Here is a 20,494-nt window from a genome sequence, read left to right as displayed (position 1 = left end):
CCCTCCCCCCCTGCAGAGGACTGTCACTGCCTTTCCCGGGAGGCGGGGTCAGGGGAGGGGCCAGGGGCGGGGCACCGGGGGTGGGCGTGGTTCCCCTGCAATGCCTGGCATGGGGAAAAGGTGGGAGGGGCGGAGCTGGAGGAAGGGGTCAGGGATGTGGGAGGGGTCAAGGGGAGGGGCAGATTCACAGTCCTGGGGTGCGCCCCAATACTCGATGAAACGCATCCTCCTTTTCTCCGCTCATCTCCTCTTCTGTCTGGAAGTACGGAGAGAGGGAGAGAGAGAGAGGGGAGGGAGAGAGGGGAGAGAGAGGGGAGAGAGGGGAGGGAGAGGGGAGGGAGAGAGGGAGAGAGAGGGGTGGGAGAGAGAGGAGAGGGAGAGAGAGAGTGGGAGGGGCAGGAGAGGAGAAGGAGAGTGGGATAGGGGGAATAGGGGGAGAGGGGCAGGCAAGGAGAGGATCCATTTTAGTGTCACCTATAGTCCCCCCCCCCTAGTTTGCATGGGGCGGGGACGTGGCCTACCTGGGCCCCGCCTCGCACTGGCCCAGGTGCACCCTGACCACGCCCTGCCGGTGTAGGCGCAGCAGGTGGCCGAACTCGGCCGGCATGGCGTGCACCTTCTTCTTGCCCTGCCGGTCGTCGTAGTAGTGGTTGGTGAGCGGCCGGCGGTCGGCGGGGTGCAGGCTGAAGGGCCAGAATCCGTACAGGTGCACGTTGGCGCACAGCTCCAGCGCCAGGCTGCTGACGATGAGGCCCGTGCTGAGCCGCACCGTGCGCAGGCCCTGCGCCCTCCAGAAGTGCGACAGGCTCTGCAGGTAGTCCGGGTTGAGGAAGGCGGGCCGGGCGGGGCTGCCGAAGTCGCGCAGCGTGTACAGGGGCGCGCAGCGACACCGGCGTGTTGTGGGCGTACGAGAACGCCGGCAGCAGCAGCAGGGAGTCGCCGTACGCCCGCAGGCTGTCCGCGAAGGGCCGCCGGTACTCCATCAGGCCCTCGAACCTTACGGGGGGGGGAGGGGAGGAGAGGGAGAGAGAGAGAGAGAGAGAGAGAGAGAGAGAGAGAGAGAGAGGGGAGAAAGAGAGGGAGAGAGGGAGGGAGAGAGGAGAGGGAGAGAGAGAGAGGGAGAGGGGAGGGAGAGAGGGAGAGGGGAGGGTGAGAGAGAGAGAGAGAGAGGGAGAGAGAGGGGAGGGAGAGAGAGAGGGAGAGAGAGAGAGGGGAGGGAGAGAGGGAGAGGGGAGGGGGGAGGGAGAGAGAGAGAGAGAGAGAGAGAGAGGGGGAGAGGAGAGAGGGAGAGAGGGAGAGAGGGGAGGGAAAGAGAGAGGGAGAGAGGAGAGGGAGAGGGAGGAGGGGAGGAGAGAGGGAGAGGGGAGGGAGAGAGAGAGGGAGAGGGGAGAGAGGGAGAGGGAGGGGAGAGAGGAGGAGAGCGAGGGAGAGGGGAGGGAGAGAGAGAGAGAGAGGGAGAGAGGAGAGGGAGAGAGAGAGAGGGGAGGGAGAGAGGGAGAGGGGAGGGAGAGAGAGAGAGAGAGGGGGAGAGAGAGAGGGAGAGAGAGGGGAGGGAGAGAGAGAGGGAGAGAGAGGGAGGGGGGAGAGAGGAGAGGGAGAGAGGGAGAGGGAGGGGAGAGAGGTGGGAGAGAGAGAGGAGAGGGATGGGGAGGGGTAGAAAGGGAGGCAGAGAGAGGAGGAAGCAAAGAGATATGAATCAGCAGAGTAGAATATAGAATATGTCCCCAGGCCCAGGATCTGGATCAGTTGCTGTACATTTTTGTCATATCATAGCCCCAGCACTCAACTATATTAGTTGCATACTTGAACTGGCAAAGGCAGCAAAGACATACCAGCAAACTATGCGGCCAAGGTTTTAATTGTTGAGAAACAAAAAAAAAAGATTTATTCAAGATGAGATTCATGCCTGCTGCCAAAATGTAGTTGCCAAACCTTCATTACAGTGTTTGATATGCCTATTTATCTGCTCTATGAATTACACCACTTATTATTAATTTTATATTAATTTTCCAAATAATTTGACCCCTTTCACACAAATGACTACAGATATAAAATTGTTCACCAGTAGGTTTCGATGACAATGGATTTTCGATGCCGAGATAGAGATTGTGTGGTGAGAAAGCACCAGCAGGAAACATTAACAGCGAACACTTCTAGTGTTCAAGCTGACGCTGTAGCTGAGTGCTAAATGCGCTGTATGTATCCCCTCCCAAACAGATAGGATAACAAACATAGAAGCTGACAAATTGTCTTGTGACTTTCGTTTAGACTGGGGGGGGGGGGCATATCTTGAGGGCTGTATGTATTTCTGGGTTTCATAGCAACTTCTGCACTCAATTATTCAGCTGCAGCAATGCTAGGCACTCACTGACCAGACCACAGTGAAATGTTTTCCATAGGGACCGACTTCAGCTGCCATGTATACGCTCGCAGATGAATACAATGCCAAAAAAAAGTCTGCCTTAGCAAGTGTGTTCCTCTTGCAATGAGGCTTACAATCATGCTTCTTTCTCTCAAGGAAAAAATATTAGCTTGTTTTGAGTTGTTTTGACTTTTTGCTTGACATGAAGTGAGGTTGTCTTTGCCCAGATCTTGAAATTAGTCAAAATGTCTCACCTCATTGGCAATCTTTTTGAAATAAGATTTCAAGTCAAAATATGACAATAAAACTTTCAAAAATGTCAGGTTGCGTAAATGCTTCGGGCAAGCGGACATGATTGGTACACAAGTATGCATGCACAGAATTTTTTTTTTTGTTATGATGTAAAATTGCAGCACATTTTAATCTCTTTGCCAAGCATCCTTCTTGCGTACCACGTATGTCAACCCCTGATAATGACATCAAATAATTAACATAACATTGCCATAGCATTCATGGTTTTGACCCGCTCCGACCCCTGACTCACTTCTCCATGAGGATGCTGGGATTTGCAGTCACCAGGTTAGTCTTGTTGCCTACATCTTTCCTGTGGGCCTTGCCCAGGGGAGGGAGGTTACACCTTTTCACAGAGGGAGAGACAGAGACTTTATGATTACGTGGCTCGGGTAGTGTTGTCGTTTACGGTGCAGTCGCTCAGAGGTCCTCAACGCCGCTCTGAAAGGCGTACCCACCTGAAGACGAACTGGGCAGAGTCGATGGCCTCCCCACAGCTGCTGTTGGCCAGGATCCCGCCGTTCCCCACCACCGCGCACGTCTTCCAGGTGACGTTCTCCAACGGCTGCTCCTGCAGACCACACGGTGTTACACCCTCTTCAGACCACACGGTGTTACACCCTCTGCAGACCACACGGTGTTACACCCTCTACAGACCACATGGTGTTACACCCTCTGCAGACCACATGGTGTTACACCCTCTACAGACCACATGGTGTTACACCCTCTGCAGACCACATGGTGTTACACCCTCTGCAGACCACACGGTGTTACACCCTCTGCAGACCACACGGTGTTACACCCTCTACAGACCACACACACACACACACTAACACCCACACACACACACACTAACACACACACACACAATAACACCCACACACACTCTAACACACACACACACACACACACTAACATACACACACATACACACACTAACACACATACACACACACTGACATACACACATACACACACATTAACACACACACATACACACACACCCACTTAACACACACACTAATACACATACACACACCCCCACTTAACACACACACACACTAACACATATACACACACTAACATACACTAACATATATACACACACACTAACATACACACATACACACACACACACACACACACTAACATACATACACACACACACTTAACACACATACAGACGCACACTAACACACACACACTAACACACATACACACACGAACACATAGACATACTAACACACACACACACACACACTAACACACACATGTACATACACATAATACGTACATAATACAACACAAACTAATACACACATTGAGACACAAACTCTCTCCCTCACACACACACACAGTGCATGTTACACTCACGCACACACTCACTAATAAGGTGAGCATTATTCTTTGGGGGCGTAGGTACCTTGGGGAACGTGCTGTAGAGTTTGGGGGTCACCTGCAGGGGCTTCCTCTTCTCCCCATCGTAGACAATCTTAGAGTCCAGCGGCGTGTTATTCTGAGTGACGATGGCCGTAGAGATGCCATGACACCTGTTAGACAGCTGGGATCTGTGGGTAACACAACAGTGTGAGCACATACAAACCTACTCACTTGTTTCAACATACAGACCTACTCTCCACAACATGTTCCAACATACAGACCTACTCTCCACGACATGTTCCAACATACAACCCTACTCTCCACAACATGTTCCAACATACAACCCTACTCTCCACAACATGTTCCAACATACAACCCTACTCTCCACAACATGTTCCAACATACAACCCTACTCTCCACAACATGTTCCAACATACAACCCTACTCTCCACAACATGTTCCAACATACATTACATTACATTACATTATTGGCATTTGGCAGACGCTCTTATCCAGAGCGACGTACAACAAAGTGCATACCCATAACCAGGGATAAGTTCGCTGAAAGTCCCTAGAGGGAAGTACAATTTCAATTGCTACCTGTACAAGAAAGATAAGGACGAGAGCCTTTTTTTTTTTTTTTTTTTTTGAGAACAAAGAAACAAACAAACAGCAAAAGTGACCAAAGTTAACTATCCAAACACTGCTTACCTAGCCAACTAAGAATACCGATACACAAAGCAAGTCACAGAGACAACAATTAAGGTTCACAGGGAGGTAGGGAGGGATGGGGAGAGGTGCTGCTTGAAGAGGTGTGTCTTCAGCTTGCACTTGAAGGTGGGGAGAGATTCTACAGTTCTGTCCTCAACGGGGAGTTCGTTCCACCACCGTGGAGCCAGAACAGACAGTAGTCGTACAGATACATACAGATCTACTCACCAAAGCCTGTCCACTCATACAGACATACTCACCACAATCTGCTCCAAAATACAGCCATACTCACAACAACATGTTCCAACATACCTACTCATCACCAATTGTTCCTACATATGACCCTACTCACTCACCACATGTAGAACTACTTAGAACATGTTCTCACTTAGAGATCTACTCACTACAACCTGTTCACTCATACAACCATAGTCATCACAATCTGTTCAATCATACTACCGTACTCACTACACCCTGTCCCAACATACAACCTTAATTCAATTCAATTCAATTCAATTCAATTTTATTAGTATAGTGCGAGTATAGTTCTTCCCGATGGGAAGAAATCTTGAGAGGAACCCAGCTATAGGGGAATGCCCATCCAAATTTAGCTCCAGGACTCACCACAACTTCTTCCTGACCTACTCCTCCCTTTACTCCCAAAGCTCTGTGCACTTCCTGTGTTTTACTGGTGCCCAGGTCGAGCCTCATTATCTTATATCCTGTTCCATTCCATGGTTTGTTAACCTTCAACAAACATACTGCTATCAGTGTAGATTTGACCTTTAGCTCATTTACACCCATGACCCCTTGTTCCGCTGATAGAACTGAAAGGGGGGAGAGGGAAGAATCTCTCACACTTCCCTTTGCTAATCCCTTTCAGTCAAATTCTTTTGCTGATCCTGGAGATTAAATGTCTTGAGACTTTACTTTAATTTCTAGTAGAAACAATTTTAGGTGCCCTTCATTATAGCATCTATGTCTTTACTGTAGTGAGTAGCCCAGGAAAAGGCACTACTTTAAATCTAGGGTGACAAAGGCACTGTATAATATCAATATCATCTTCTTTGATTTACACCAAATACCGTTTGCCAAAGCCAAATGATGCCACAAAACTGGAGTTCACAGCAGTTGCAGTAATATATCTCACCTTCATGGTAACACATTTGTTTGGTAACATCATTTGGTAACAAATTTCTCACGTCGTACTGACAAATTCTCAAATTTCACATGCATTTGAATTATGGAAATTTTTGTGTTATAGGCCTGTGTGTATGTGTGTGCGTGTGTGTGTGTGTGTGTGTGTGTATGTGTCGACTGCTGCCTCTCGTTATACTGCTGAGCACCGCAGCTGAAGTTTGTGCACTAGCCTGTGACAAAGCGGCTGGTTTCGATACCGCAGGTCATGTGGTACTAGAGGAGAGCGGCTGCTGGTCAAATGGGAGGGGGCCGTTATCTCTCGCCGAAGACGAGTCTTCTCCCACGAACATCTGGAGGGGTTTAAAGCGGCAGTAACCCGAGAAATCCTCACGGGATTCAGTCTGCTCCACATCTGGCAAGATGAAGCCACCTGCATCTCCCAGTACAAACTCCCGGTTGCTGAAACCTGCGATATTGTGGTAGTCAGACGCAGCCTTCGACCTCAGCCTTGTGACGAGGGCCTTTTCCTTTCTGAGTCATCGAGGAGGAAGAACCTCTCGAGAAGACCCTTCTTTTCTGCACTCTGTGTCCTATTACAGTTAATGATCCTACATGTGTTTTGACACGGATGTGTTATCTCTACCCTTATTAACCAGTTGGGGAGGCCCACCCTTGGAGTTGCCCACCCCCTTCATCCGCAACCTTGACCCACTGGACACAGAAGCTGAGCCAGCGTTGTGAAAATCGTTTCCCAGCTCCTCCTGTAGCTGTGTGTTTACATTGTCTGTGCGTGTTTGGTGGGGGGAGTTAACTTCGACCTGGATTTTAGGTAAAAGGTTAGCTCTGACCACTCCCCTCCCAAAAAAAGGAAACAAAAACACAAAAAGACATTGCGTTCACGCTTGTAAAGTCTGACAGAGGTTCAGTGACTATCGACTGAGCGAGTTCTTTACCTGAACTTGTTGAAATTGGTATTCTGCTTCTTCCAGGTGTGGCTGTAGAGTTCCACCATCTTGTCAATGTCCCTTCAGCGGACAAAAGTGACAGACAGGTGTGACACAGGTATGGATGGCGTGGGACAGGAAGGAGACAGTGGAGGAGAATTTTAGAGCAAGGCGGAAGACAGCGAGGGACTTTTAGTCAGTTGGGAGACAAACAGGGACTGTGGCAGATTGTTTAAGTCAAATAGGACTGGGAGACATTGGGAGTCTGGTGAGAGAATGCTAGCGTCAGACAGGAAATGATGAGACTCAGGTAGGAGACAGTCAAGTGTAAATTGTTTTGGGGCGGCCTGTAGCGTAGTGGTTAAGGTAAATGACTGGGACTCCCAAGGTTGGTGGTTCTAATCCCGGTGTAGCCACAATAAGATCCGCACAGCCGTTGGGCCCTTGAGCAGGGCCCTTATCCTTGCATTGCTCCAGGGGAGGATTGTCTCCTGCTTAGTCTAATCAACTGTACGTTGCTCTGGATAAGAGCGTCTGCCAAATGCCAATAATGTAATATAATGTAATGTTTTTCTTAAGTTGGACGCTATGAACTGGAAATCTGATGTACTCATGTGCTTCTCTCCCACACATACCAGAGTTGTTCAGTTGGCTCCCTTCCCTGTGTAGATTTCAGCAGTTATTCCCTTGCTGTTCCCCATCTCCCATTCAACTCACAAAAGACATTATGTGCTCTTGTGGACAGTGCACTGACAAAAACGGACCCAGAAATAATAATCAATCATAGCGCTATGGCATAGGAGACATTAAATGGAAACACGGAACATGAATTTTTAACAAACAGACATAGGCGTAACAGAGTTCCTTTGGCAGAGGACAGGCCACACAGTTTACACAGCCCACTGAGAAATGCTTAATTTGTTCCCTCCAATAATCAGAAAATGCCTGAGTCAAATTTCCTCTTTTTGGCACTGCGGCCTATGTTTCAACTAATTAGTGTCTGTCAGACATATTCATATCATGTTAATATTAATATATGTTAATATAACCCATCAAAAATAAGTAGTTCAGACAGACCCATTCGATTAGTAGCAGTTAGCCTATTTATTGGAAATTAATTCACAGATTTCCTGCGTCAATTCTGTCGGTCGGTAGCATGGCAGCCTCCAGCTCTTGTGAGTGAGAGTTGTGTGCAGAGCTGAGCTGGAATGCGGGTGGCCCACCATTCCACTTCATTAAAAATGACAACTCGAGAAGCTCCGCCCCCTCACATGATGCTTACGTCGAATGGGAGGGGCTATATAAAGCACCACCCTTACCTGTTCAGGCCCTTGCTCATTTTGCGCACTCTGCCGTGCTATGCTGCCTGCTAGCTGCTGCCGCATCTGCTCTGATGCAGTCATACGAAGCTGCCCTGCTGCCTGGTGCATTCTGCACGCTAAAGCCATTGCGCTGCGCTGAGATCCCCGTGACGGGGGGGGTTTGTAGCGACTCCCTGTTTCAGCAGGCTTTACATCAGGGAGAGATGAGAGGCAGAGCCGACGCCAAAGTTAGCATTAAACCTCGATACATATTCATCGTGACTTGTCTGACTCAAATGAATTTTTAATGCGTGCGTTCATACCGTAGTCTCTGTTCATGGAAAGCCAATCGATTGAGAATCCAGAGAGCAAGACAATCTTACAAACTGCAACTGGGTACGCCTACTATATATCAAGTCGGCTAATAGTTAACTAGTCTCTCATGAATGATGTAGGTTGCATTAGCCTCACTGGCACACAGCTTTGATTCATAACATTAGATTCATTCAATTTGTGAGAAAGCAGCTGCGTTGATAATCACAAAGGACACAATATTCCTGTTCCTTCAGTGACTGGGTGCTCACACTGTACAAATGCCATGTTGATTTAATTGCCAGAGCTAAAAAACTTCACAGGAAGGTACGCCCTTCCAGCCCCGAAATCTCAACAGCAAAATTTTCTTGCGCAGAGGGCTGTCAGCCATAACCCTCGAGGCTATAACAAAGAATCTGTCTGCTGCATCACAAGGTACAGATACAACGGCAAAAAATACATTTTCAAGTGTATAAAGCCATAACACACATTTTCAAGTCAAGTGAAAATACGCTTTGTTGTTTATTGTATTGTCGCTAACTAGCTAGCATTACAATTGCTTGCTGGCTAGCTTTCTCCCAAGCTTCAGTTTTCATTTTAGCTGCATGAAGCAGGGCAGTGAGCAATATTTCCCTGTATTTTGCTCCAGTCCCTGCTGATGAAAAGCATCCCCATAGCATGATGCCATCACCACTATACTTCACTGTAGAGATGGTGTTTCCTGGGGCATGGCCAGTGTTAAATCTAGGCCACACGCAGAGCTTTGCATTTTGGCCAGAAACTTTTATCTTGGTATCATCTGACCATAAAATCCTTTTTTCACCTTGGCTTATCAGATCTTAGTTGGGTCACGCTCATGATTCCTAACAGACTCCAGATGCTTTCAGATATACGTACTATATTTACATATCGTGCCTTGCAAGTATTCCAGCCCTTGGCCAAGTTTTCAAACGCAGAGTGAAGCTGAATTATTTTAAAGTGACATTGCTTTTTTTTGGTAGAAAATATTCTCTGTATTCTGTTTGTATTAGTATTAAATAAAGCATAGACTCTGGAAGCTCAAAGTCAGCACAGATGAAAAATTCTCTATAAACAATACAACTCTGACATGATTTTGTCACCGCCAACAAATTTCCAGCATTGGGCACGAAATGAACGTGAGGAACGACTAACGGACGTCTTTACCCCTCGTAGTGTCACATAATTTGAAGATCAGCGATGTGGCATCTGGGATGCCCCACAACAACCCGATGAGAAGTCTAGCATGTCATAATGTTTTGTCTTTTCCTGCCTAGTTTGATACTCCTGATGACGATCAAGTATGTGTTCCTTGACGTTGACCAATAGGATGACAGAGCGCTCTCTGGTGCACATAGGTAAATATCACACATAGTGCTTCGGCAGTGTAGGATGATTGGTCAGGGTAATACTTGTAGTGTTGCCACTCTCCTGGCCAAGACTTGATGGCACTATGACTACCTAATCTGATACAGTGACCATTGTGAAAGACTAATATATTGTTTAGTCTGATTCCGGCATTACCATTGGTCTCTACCTGTGAACCATTAATGTAACTGTCACATTTTGTGGATAAAAACTGTCAGTTTAAAACTTTTATGATCATTTACATTACATTACATTACATTACATTACATTACTCCTGGTGCTGGAGAGCCACAGGTTCTGCTGGTTTTTGTTCTCCCCTTAATATCAGCAACCAATTCAGACCCAGGAAACCAAGTGAGGTGAGTTAACTGCTTTAGTTGGTCAATTAAGTGCTGAGACCAGGACAGCCTGCGGCCCTTCAGGACCAGGAGTGAGGACCACTGATTTAAGCCATTTACGATTTGGACTATTGTCAAGTCTAGTTTGAATTAAGGGTGTGAAAAGAAAGATGAGAGAGCTTCCTACAGAAGCGAACACACAACTCAAAGCAAGCTTCTCGCACTTAATTTTACATACGATTACATGTCATTTGGCTGAGGCTTTTATCCAAAGCAACGTACAGTTGATTAGACTAAGCAGGAGACAATCCTCGCCTGGAGCAATTCAGGGTGAAGGGCCTGGGCCTTGCTCAAAGGCCCAACGGCTGGGCGGATCTTATTGTGGCTACACTGGGGATCGAACCGCCAACATTGCAGGTCCAGGCTTAACCACCTTAACCACTACGCTACAGGCCGCCCATTTGTATCTACTCATTATGTTGTTATGAGGCTTGAGGATTTTCCCACGTATTGAAAACAATCTCGGCATCTGGCTCCAATGAAATAACCCTGCTGTACACAAACAGAAGCTAGACCAGGCCGGCAGACCAGGCCGTCCAGCAAACAGACACGCAAAGACCACCATCGCTGCAGTAAGGCAACAGGCCCTCCCTCACCTGCACTCCTTGCACGCCAAAGAGGGGTCCAATTCTGGGCTCTTGTGAGCCTGAATTGAGGGGCTGTGTGGCTTGACATCACTGTGGAGACAGAAACGCAGCGTGAACCAAACAGCCTCTATGGGAAGGAAAACTAATGAGTCATACATTTATCATTTCAAATACACATCGAATGTATATCAAGCTTGAATTGTGTGTATGAGTATATCACACGCTCTCTCTCACACACACACACACACACACACACACACACACACACACACACACACAGACATATAAATGAATGATTAAATCAGTTAATGCAGCGTGAAATATGCGAGTTGAAATGCCTACTAAATTTAGCTGATGTAAAGAAAACCACTGCTAAATACACCTGACCAAACCACTGCCTTGTTTACATACAGCTTAATCACACCACAACACATTTTTAGCACAACCAAATCAGCTTAACAGCATAGAAATAATTACCATCAACCCCAATGACTAAAAATCCTTTTCAATTTAATAAAAAACATTCTACAAAAATTGCAACATTTGTTGAAGTATTTTGGAAACAACCAGGAAAGGCATGTCCTCACCGGCAACATGGAGAAAAGTAAGAGCTACTCACTTTATGTTTTAAAATAACCGTGCTAGCTACAGGTTAGCTTGAAGCAACTAATCATTGTAGTAGTAGACCTACCCATAGTGACTTGTAAGTAAATTAGAGTTTTAAGTAACATTTATGTACAGTACATTCTGAACAAAACTAATGTGACGGAGAAGTGTTGTTTTAGTCAACATTTCCCCAACTTTATTCCAAATTAGCTCACAAATTTTGCACTGTTCTTCAAGTCTCAAAGAATGATAATAAAGATAACAGCAGAGTTTTTTTATGTGGACCAGGGCCCATTCAACAAATCAGAAGAAGAAACCAACATTCAATTAAATCATTATTTAACATTAATGTGTATAACATTTAACATTTGAACCTGGCTTACAAAACCATAGAACCATTATTTGAATCACATATACTTGTATCTACAATAGCCTTTATTTTTGTATCTTTCTTCAGCATAAATGTACTTCCCCAAAACATTTTTCTTGAGCAATATAACTCCCATGACCCATCAACCTTAGAACAGAATTTGAACAAAACAATAACTTTTCAAAGGGTATTAGCAGAGCTGAGAGTTGAGTTACCCCACGTTTCTCCTGACCTATAGAATACAGGGAGTGCAGATTCGTGCTTTGGATATGTGGCCATATCAGTGGACTTTTGACTCATTCCTGGATTCATCTACCTAATCGCTCTGAGAGACTCTGATTGCGGAGCCAAGCCGGGCAAAAATTTCCACACAGATCACCGGGTCCCAGCATTCTTTCAGCGCTGTCGTAACGAGCCGTCGACCCTCGAGTGGAAAAGAACGGCATTGTTTAATGCGGCCGGCGCAACGTTTCCCTCCCAAACGTTTCACTTTCCCGCAAGGAAACTGCGTTAGGAAGCAATTAATCCCAGAAGTATCCAGCCTGGAATTCCATTCTCTTGCCTCCTCAGGGTAAATCCCTTCTCCGGGCGCCTGACTGCGGGGGTCCTGTCTCCACAGGGGGCCTGACTGCGGGGGTCCTGTCTCCACAGGGGGAGACGTCCGTCCACACTGGGACAGTCCCCCCCCCCCCCCCCCCCCCCCGCGCTGGAGACAGAGCGGATAAAAGTTGCCTTCCTGAGCGCTGACCCCGGAGCAATCTCGCCTGACCGATGGTGAAAGGGGTGAGCTGATCCCAGATCAGCTGAGGACTCACCTGTAGTTGAAGACGTACCATACGAAGGCGGTCAGGACTGTTCCCAGGATGAAGAGACAGAGCATCAGGGAGAAGAGCAGCCTTAACAGCAGCCCCTTCATCCCTCCCTCTCTCTCTCTCTCTCTCTCTCTCCCTCTCTTTCCCTCTCTCTCACTTCCTGCCTCCTATACTCTCTCTCTTTCAGTTTAACTGCTGCCTTCTCCGGCAAACCTCTTCCTCTGCCTCCTTTAGCCGTTTATCTCTGCCTATTTGCCTAACACACTCTTATTTTCCTCTATCTCTCTCTCACACACACACACCTTTATCTCTCTCTCTCTCTCTCTCTCTCTCTCTCACCACGCCTCCTCTTGTCTTATATCACTCTGTCTTTGCCCCATTAAACGCTCCGCTCACATCCATTCCAACTTTTTTCATTCATCCGTCATCTTCGTTTCTGCCCCTTCCTCCGTGCGGGGAGAAGATCAATCAGTCGGCTTCCCGGCTTTGCTTTATCGAAACTCCCCCCACTCTCTTTATCTCCCTCCCACATTCACTCACTCACTCACTCGCTCTCTCTCTCTCCGTCTGTCTCTCTCTCTTTCACAGACCCTACCACGTTCCCACTTTCTGCTGAAGTCCCGAATTTCAAGCTGTTCCTCCTTGTGCTTTCCCAACCCCCACCCGAAGCCTCCCCACTGTTTCCCTCCACACCCCTCCCTCTCAAGCGCTACCCCCGCCCCCCTGACCCTCTCTCTGGCTTCAGTAGTAACATGAGTGCCTGGTACTGAATTAGCCCTGGGCCTGTCTCTGCTGTGTGTGTGTGTGTGTGTGTGTGGGGGGGGGGGGCTGTGCGTGTAGCGGGAGAGTCATGAAAGATTGCAGCAGGGCGGTTGGGTAACTGTGTATACATGTGTGTGTGTGTGTCTGTGTGTGCGCGCGACTGTATCCGAGAGCAACCCCCCCTTCTTCTTTTTTTCATAACCGAGACAGCCAATGAGGGTCAGTCGAGGCTCAGGTTGGGCTATCGGCCAATCGGATCTCCCCGATTGCGTCGCTCTCCCTTTTCTCGCTCCCTGCCAAGTTCTGGTGGAGTGCTCTCGGAGTCTGGCTCAAGTTGGTCTGCAGCATCAGCGCCTTCCTGCTTTTAATATAGGAGAGAGTATTTTTTTTTCTTTTCCCAGAGCAGCTGTTGGGTAGGGAGGGGGGGTAAGAGTAATGGAATCGTTACAAATCTAATGCTGAGGAACGAAAGGGGTGGACTCTGAAATAATACCGGGGGGGGGGGGGGGGGAACAAACTCAAGCTCTGGATATCTCCTAGTAGGTAAAGGAGTTCATACAACACGGCCGCGTAACTTCTGACTCTGCCTCCAAAGTTCATATTAATTCCGCTGGCAAGTGTGGCTGAAATAACAGGCTTATGAAACCCGTCGCACACAGCAGTAAAGTGGCGATCTCGGCAGTAAACGGGCTGATGGAAATGGAAAATGATTAGCCTCTCAGTCTCGCCTGCCCGCCACAGTAGCGGTGTGTTGTCGGGTCACGCCGGACGACGGCGCTTGGCACCGCGTCCCTTCAGTTGATCATTACTTTTGTTGTGAATTCAGGAATGTTTCTGAGAAAGAATGAGGGGACTGGCACTACTGGGTTAATGGCGTCGTGCTTTACTGGAGTTTAAAACCCCTGGACCACAGAACAGCATGTTACATTACATTACATTTTATCCAGAGCGACGTACAACAAAGTGCAAAGTACCCATCACTGGGAACAAGTGCGCTGAAGGAACCTAGAGGGTTGAGCAATTTCAAGTGCTACAAGTACAACAAAGATAAGGACTAGGGCTTATTTGCTTCATCTGACAATGGATTATATGTAAAACTGTTTTCTACAGCACAATGCAATAGAATGAAATACACATGACATACATGTTGACCTCAAATGCCAAAGTAGGGCAGAAGCTGGTAGTTTTGTCAAGAACTTCACGCAGAATGATGCCAGGGGAGGTATTTCCTTCAGTTTGGCAATTACCTGTATATCGGATCAGTGCACTGAGGCAGTTTTGTTTTTTGTAACGGCGTGCCTTGCTTCTGTGAGAAAGTATCGCCCTTTCAGACTCACACTGTGTGAGATATTTCTATTCTGTGAGTGCTCCTCTGTGTGAGAGTTCCTCTGGTTGAAAGTTGAAAGATACTTTGAGTAGAGAAACATCAGGCCGTAACGCTCATAGAAGTGAATGGTTTCAATTCAGAAATCTTAAATTTATTGTGAATGGCCTCGGTATGGATTAAGAGTCATTTTGCTACAAAGGAGTGCTCAGCCTGTTCCCAAAAAAATTTGTGACAATTCTACTTGGCACTAATAAACACTGATAACCCTGAATATTTTCAAATCTTTTGTTCTCATTTTTCTTCTTTATGCATGAAAAAGCTTGCCTGACTCAGTGTATGGTGAATCATGGGGTGTGACAACTATTAAATAAAATATAAAAATGCACTTTTGACATGATGTTCCACTTTTGGCACTGAGACATTTTACACAGAACACCACAACATATGGCTTATCTCATTTTATCTGAGCCGGGAACATTTTATCTGTGTGAGAGCGTTCTGCTCTCTGAGAGTTCCTGTGTGAGAGAGTTCTGCTCTATCAGAGTTCCTGTGTGAGAGAGTTCTGCTCTGTGAGAGTTCCTGTGTGAGAGAGTTCTCTGTGAGAGTTCCTGTGTGAGATAGTTCTGCTCTGTGAGAGTTCCTGTGTGAGAGAGTTCTCTGTGAGAGTTCCTGTGTGAGAGAGTTCTCTGTGAGAGTTCCTGTGTGAGAGAGTTCTATGTGAGAGTTCCTGTGTGAGAGAGTTCTGCTCTATGACAGTTCCTGTGTGAGAGAGTTGAGTGGGAGTTCTGTTAGGACTCACATGGGAGCTCAGCTTTATGTCCTTTGTGTACTCTGAGCCCAGAGGGTAAACACTGCTGCAAAGCACTATGGGTGAAGCTGTTCTACCCCCTCCCAGCCCTCTGTAAACATTGTGCCTCTTTAACATGCACACTCACATTTCAGTTTTACTGTTATTACCACTGCAGCTGTCATCATTTTTAGGTGATTGCTTATTAATTGATTAATTTCATCCACAGCGCTCAGACTGCACTGTGCATATATTAATACGGTATTGTTATTCTTGTTACCGTTGTGATATTGAGAACATATTTATGACAACTATTTAATGGATCATTCTCTACAAGCCTGGTAAATTGATCTGGATAATTGCAGTCATCAGGCTCCAAGGTGAGAAACACCATTCACTCTTCTTTTTCAACAGTAATACATTGCAGTCCTCCTCGATCTGTCTGTTTAGGATACTGTCGGCGGATTTTTTCCGTACTAGTTGAAACAGCTGCGTCCCTGTTGTGGGAACTCGAGATGCGTGCCTCCGTAGACATCCCACTCGTCCCAAAAGGAGCCTGACCCCGTGACAGACAGATCTTTCGAAGATCCCTTTTTATTTATTTCCTGAGCACGCGTCCGTCTCCCGGGCAACGTAAAGCACTTACTGCCCGGTGTTTACAGCTGGATATTTCAGCCATGTGAAGAGCCTTCTCAAGGGTACGACAAAAGCGCTTTGCCCGAGATTTCAACCGGCCGGTCCCCTAACGGTTACGTGACGCTGGTAGAACAGCCTGATGGTAAAACTCTCCGGTGGAGGACTGTGGGGAAAGACAAGTGTTTCATAATCCAGCGCGTTTGTTTGTGAGGGAGAGCAGATCTGCACCTTCATTTGAAACGGGCCTCCAACCACTAGGGGGCCTCTGACCACTAGCTGCCCAACGATGCCTTTTATGATACGTTATATCAATGATCTTCATTCCTGGTCCTGGAGAGCTGCAGGGTTTGCTGGTTTTTATATTTGCCTTAAGAGCAGCAACTTGATTCAGATCCAAGAAACCAGGTGAGGTGAGTTAACTGTGTAATCAACTGCTTTAACTGATCAATTAAGTGCTGATTAACAACAAAAGCCAGCACCCCCTGCAGCTCTCCATGACCAGGAGTGAGGACCCCAGCACACCCTGCGGCTCTCCAGGAACCGGAGTGAGGACCACTGCATTATATGAAGGGGCAGATGGGAGAGGGGCCCCATGGTGGCACGCTGGCCCCAAAATAATCAGATCCACCCCTGAGGGAAAGTCTGTTGGGCACTGGGTACTGTTGTTCACATCCATTGGCAAACGCGTCCACACATCAAATTAATGTACACACTGTCATTTCATGCGTCATTTGACAAAATAATAAAAATAATATATTAAGAAAACTGACCCCAGAGGTAATTTTCAAATTGAACTACATGGAATTTATGGTCTTTTTATTTATTAATTACTTTGTCTTTTAAAATATGATTTGTTTTTTATAAATGTATAGATTTGATATTTTATGTCATCTGAAGTAACGTATTGTCCATTTGGCATTGTGTCTATGTTTATGGTATCTGTTTTTCCACTGCTGTAAAGCACTTTGTGCTGTATGCTCGAAAAGTGCTATACAAATAAAGTAATTATTATTCATTCTGTCTGGTGTTGAAAGAAACCCTTGGCGAAGAAATGATAAAAATAATATGTGAAGAAAAACCCACGTACACGTCGGCAATTTCATAAATTGTGAAATATTTGTGATTGACCCAACTAGCTAAGACAGTTGTACCAAAGGAATTCCCTATGGACATTAATGACATTACATTATTGGCATTTGGCAGACGCTCTTATCCAGAGCAATGTACAGTTGATTAGACTAAGCAGGAGACAATCCTCCCCTGGAGCAATGCAGGGTTAAGGGGTTAAGGGCCTTGCTCAAGGGTGGATCTTACTGTGGCTACACCGGGATTAGAACCACCGACCTTGCAGGTCCAAGTCATGTAGCTTAACCATCCATCCATCCATCCATTATCTGAACCCGCTTATCCCGAACAGGGTCGCAGGGGGGCTGGAGCCTATCCCAGCATACATTGGGCGAAAGGCAGGAATATACCCTGGACAGGTCGCCAGTCCATCACAGGGCACACACACTCATACTCATACTCATACTCATAACTCATACTCATACTCATAACTCATACTCATACTCATAACTCATACCTATGGGCAATTTAGACTCTCCAATCAGCCTAACCTGCATGTTTTTGGACTGTGGGAGGAAACCGGAGTACCCGGAGGAAACCCACGCAGACACGGGGAGAACATGCAAACTCCACACAGAGAGGCCCCGGCCGACGGGGATTCGAACCCAGGACCTCCTTGCTGTGAGGCGGCAGTGCTACCCACTGCACCATCCGTGCCGCCACATACCTACCCTGTTAATTCCTCACTTCCTGTGTTTATGAAGAGAGTATCAAAATCGTTGCTCATTTTCATGAGTTTCGCAAAGAAGCATGTTCAAGGTCTCCCGAACACTCCCTAGACCAGGGATCAGCTCTGGCCTTTGAATCCAAATCCAGCCCTGTTTTTTTCTCCCAGGTAATTAGTGCTACTGATTCGGCAGACAGTCTTCACACCTGACTGGCGGTGAAGGGAGGGTGGAGAAGTAGTTGCCAGCCCTTGAGCTGCAGACCCGTGCCCTGGATAAGGGGTGGCCAACCCTGGTCCTGGAGAGCCGCAGGGTGCACCGGCTTTTGTTTTCACCCGAAACTCAGCAACCCATTCAGACCCAAGAACCAGGTGAGGTGAGGTAGCTGCTTTAATTGATCGATTAACTGCCGAGTAACGAAACAAAAACCAGCACACCCTGCAGCTCTCCAGGACCAGGGTTTGCCACCCGTGCCCTAGATCAGAGGAGGGCCGTATCTGTTTCTGGTTTTCATGCCAACTGCTGGTCTTAATCACTAAATTGGGTCTAATATTAACGACATTTTAGCTACATTTCTTGATGAAGGCATTAATGACAGTCAATGACTGTTCTTGTGTCCCTGTATGATATGGTTTTACTGTGATCTAATCAGAGTGAACTAGTGTTGGTGCATCTGGCCAATTAGCTTATTTAGCCTGAGTAATTGGTGGAAACAAAAACCTGCATACACACCGGCCCTCCAGGACTGAAATTGCCCTAGATGAAAGAAGATTAGGACCAGGGGGGCATGCTATTTAAAACGTGCGTTTCCATTGAGGTACTTCTTATGTATCACAGGTTGCTCATTGATTTTCTATGGGGCAGTGTGTAGCTTCGTGGCTACGCTACACGACTGGGACCCTGAAAGCCTCGGTGTAGCCATGACAAGATCCGTACAGCTGTTGGGCCCTTAATACCATATTGCTCCAGGGGGGATTGTCTTCTGCTTAGTCTAATCAACTATACGTTGCTTTGGATAAAAATGAAGCGTCAGCTAAATAACTGTAACTGCATGGCTTTGTAGCCAGCAAAGCGGCCTGTGCCCCAACCATTTTGATTTTAGTTCAGAGACAATGGAGATTGTTCCTCACTGGACAATCAGCCCTGAGGATGCCTGAAATGACTGAAGAACGACGTTAGCGGATAGAGATGATTTATTCCGCCAAATCATTTCCATCCTCTCTGTCCTCGGTTAATCTCATTCATTTCTTCAATTGGCTTTTCGACTTCGGGCCACCGGAACTTCGTTGTTGAAAGAAATCAGATGATGCGGTTTGCGAGTGATAGGTCTTATCTTAAGACATTGTCTTATTTCCGCATTTATGATTGGGTGTGTGCGTCTGGGGCAAAGAAAGAGGAAGCATGTGTGTGTGTGTGTCATTTGTGATTGATACAGCATGAGTGTATTTGTGTGTGTGTGTGTGTGTGCGTGTGCGCACGCAAATAAGTGTGTGTGTTAGATATTGAGTCTCCATATGTGGGAGTGTGTACCAGAGATATTGAGTCACTATGTGTAGGAGTGTGTACTTGGAATATTGAGTCCTTATATATGGGGATATGCACTTACTGTGATAGTCCTTTCTCCTTTGTGTCTGAGCGGTGTAAGATGAAGGAGATTTGGGAGATGAGCAGTCCTTTTTTTGGTGTAAAATGAAGGAGATTTGGGAGAGGAACAGTCCTTTTTTGGTTTAAGAAGAAGGAGATTTGGGATAGGAACAGCCCTTTTTTGGTTTAAGATGAAGGAGATTTGGGAGAGGAACAGCCCTTTTTTGGTGATGTGGCAGATCCACCTTCAGTTTTGTTGTGCAACAGCGTCCAGAACTGATCTATTTATAGACACCTGTGGGAGGAAAAGCAGAGTCCAGCCGTTTGTTCGAAAAAGTGTGTGCATCTGGGGCAAAGGGAGAGGAAGTGTGAGTGTGTGTGTGTGTGTGTGTGTGTGTGTGTGTGTGTGTGAGAGAGAGAGATACATACAACAGGAGTGTGAGGGAGAGGGAGGGAGAGAGGAGAGAGAACTTGTGATTGATACGTCAGGAGTGTATTTGTGTGTGTGTGTGTGTGTGTGTATGTGATGTTGTGTGTATATGTGTTTGTGCATGTCAGATTGTGTGTGTGTATATTTATGTACGTGAGTTTTTGTGTGTGTCTGGTGGCGTGTGAGTTTGTGTGTGTGCATGCGTGTAAGTTTGTGTGCGTGTGTGCTGGCATGTGAGTTTGTGGGTGGATGCGTGTAAGTTCGTGTGCGTGTGTGGTTGTGTGTGTCTGTGTTTGTGTATGTGAGTTTATATGTGTGTGGTTGCGTGTGAGTTTGTGTGCGTGTGTGGTGGCGTGTGAGTGCGTGTGTTTGTGTATTTGAGTTTTTGTGTGTGTGTGTGGTGGTGTATGAGTTTGTGTGTGTGCATGCGTGTGAGTTTGTGTGCGTGTGTGGTTGTGTGTGTCTGTGTTTGTGTATGAGAGTTTTTGTGTGTGTGCGGTGGCGTGTGAGTTTGTGGTTGCGTGCGAGCGTGTGTGAGTTTGTGCGCATGCGTGTGGGTGTGGTTGCATGTGGGTGTG

At 46.8% G+C, this 20,494-nt stretch overlaps 1 pseudogene; it reads right to left on the bottom strand.

The window, feature by feature from the left end:
- Positions 1–191: 191 nt before the first annotated feature.
- On the bottom strand, positions 192–13,199 carry LOC133114971 (alpha-2,8-sialyltransferase 8F-like; annotated as a pseudogene).
- Positions 13,200–20,494: the final 7,295 nt, after the last annotated feature.

Source organism: Conger conger, chromosome 16 (genome assembly GCF_963514075.1).
Source record: "Conger conger chromosome 16, fConCon1.1, whole genome shotgun sequence".
Lineage (NCBI taxonomy): Eukaryota > Metazoa > Chordata > Actinopteri > Anguilliformes > Congridae > Conger > Conger conger.
This window is presented reverse-complemented; position numbering and strand designations above follow the sequence as displayed.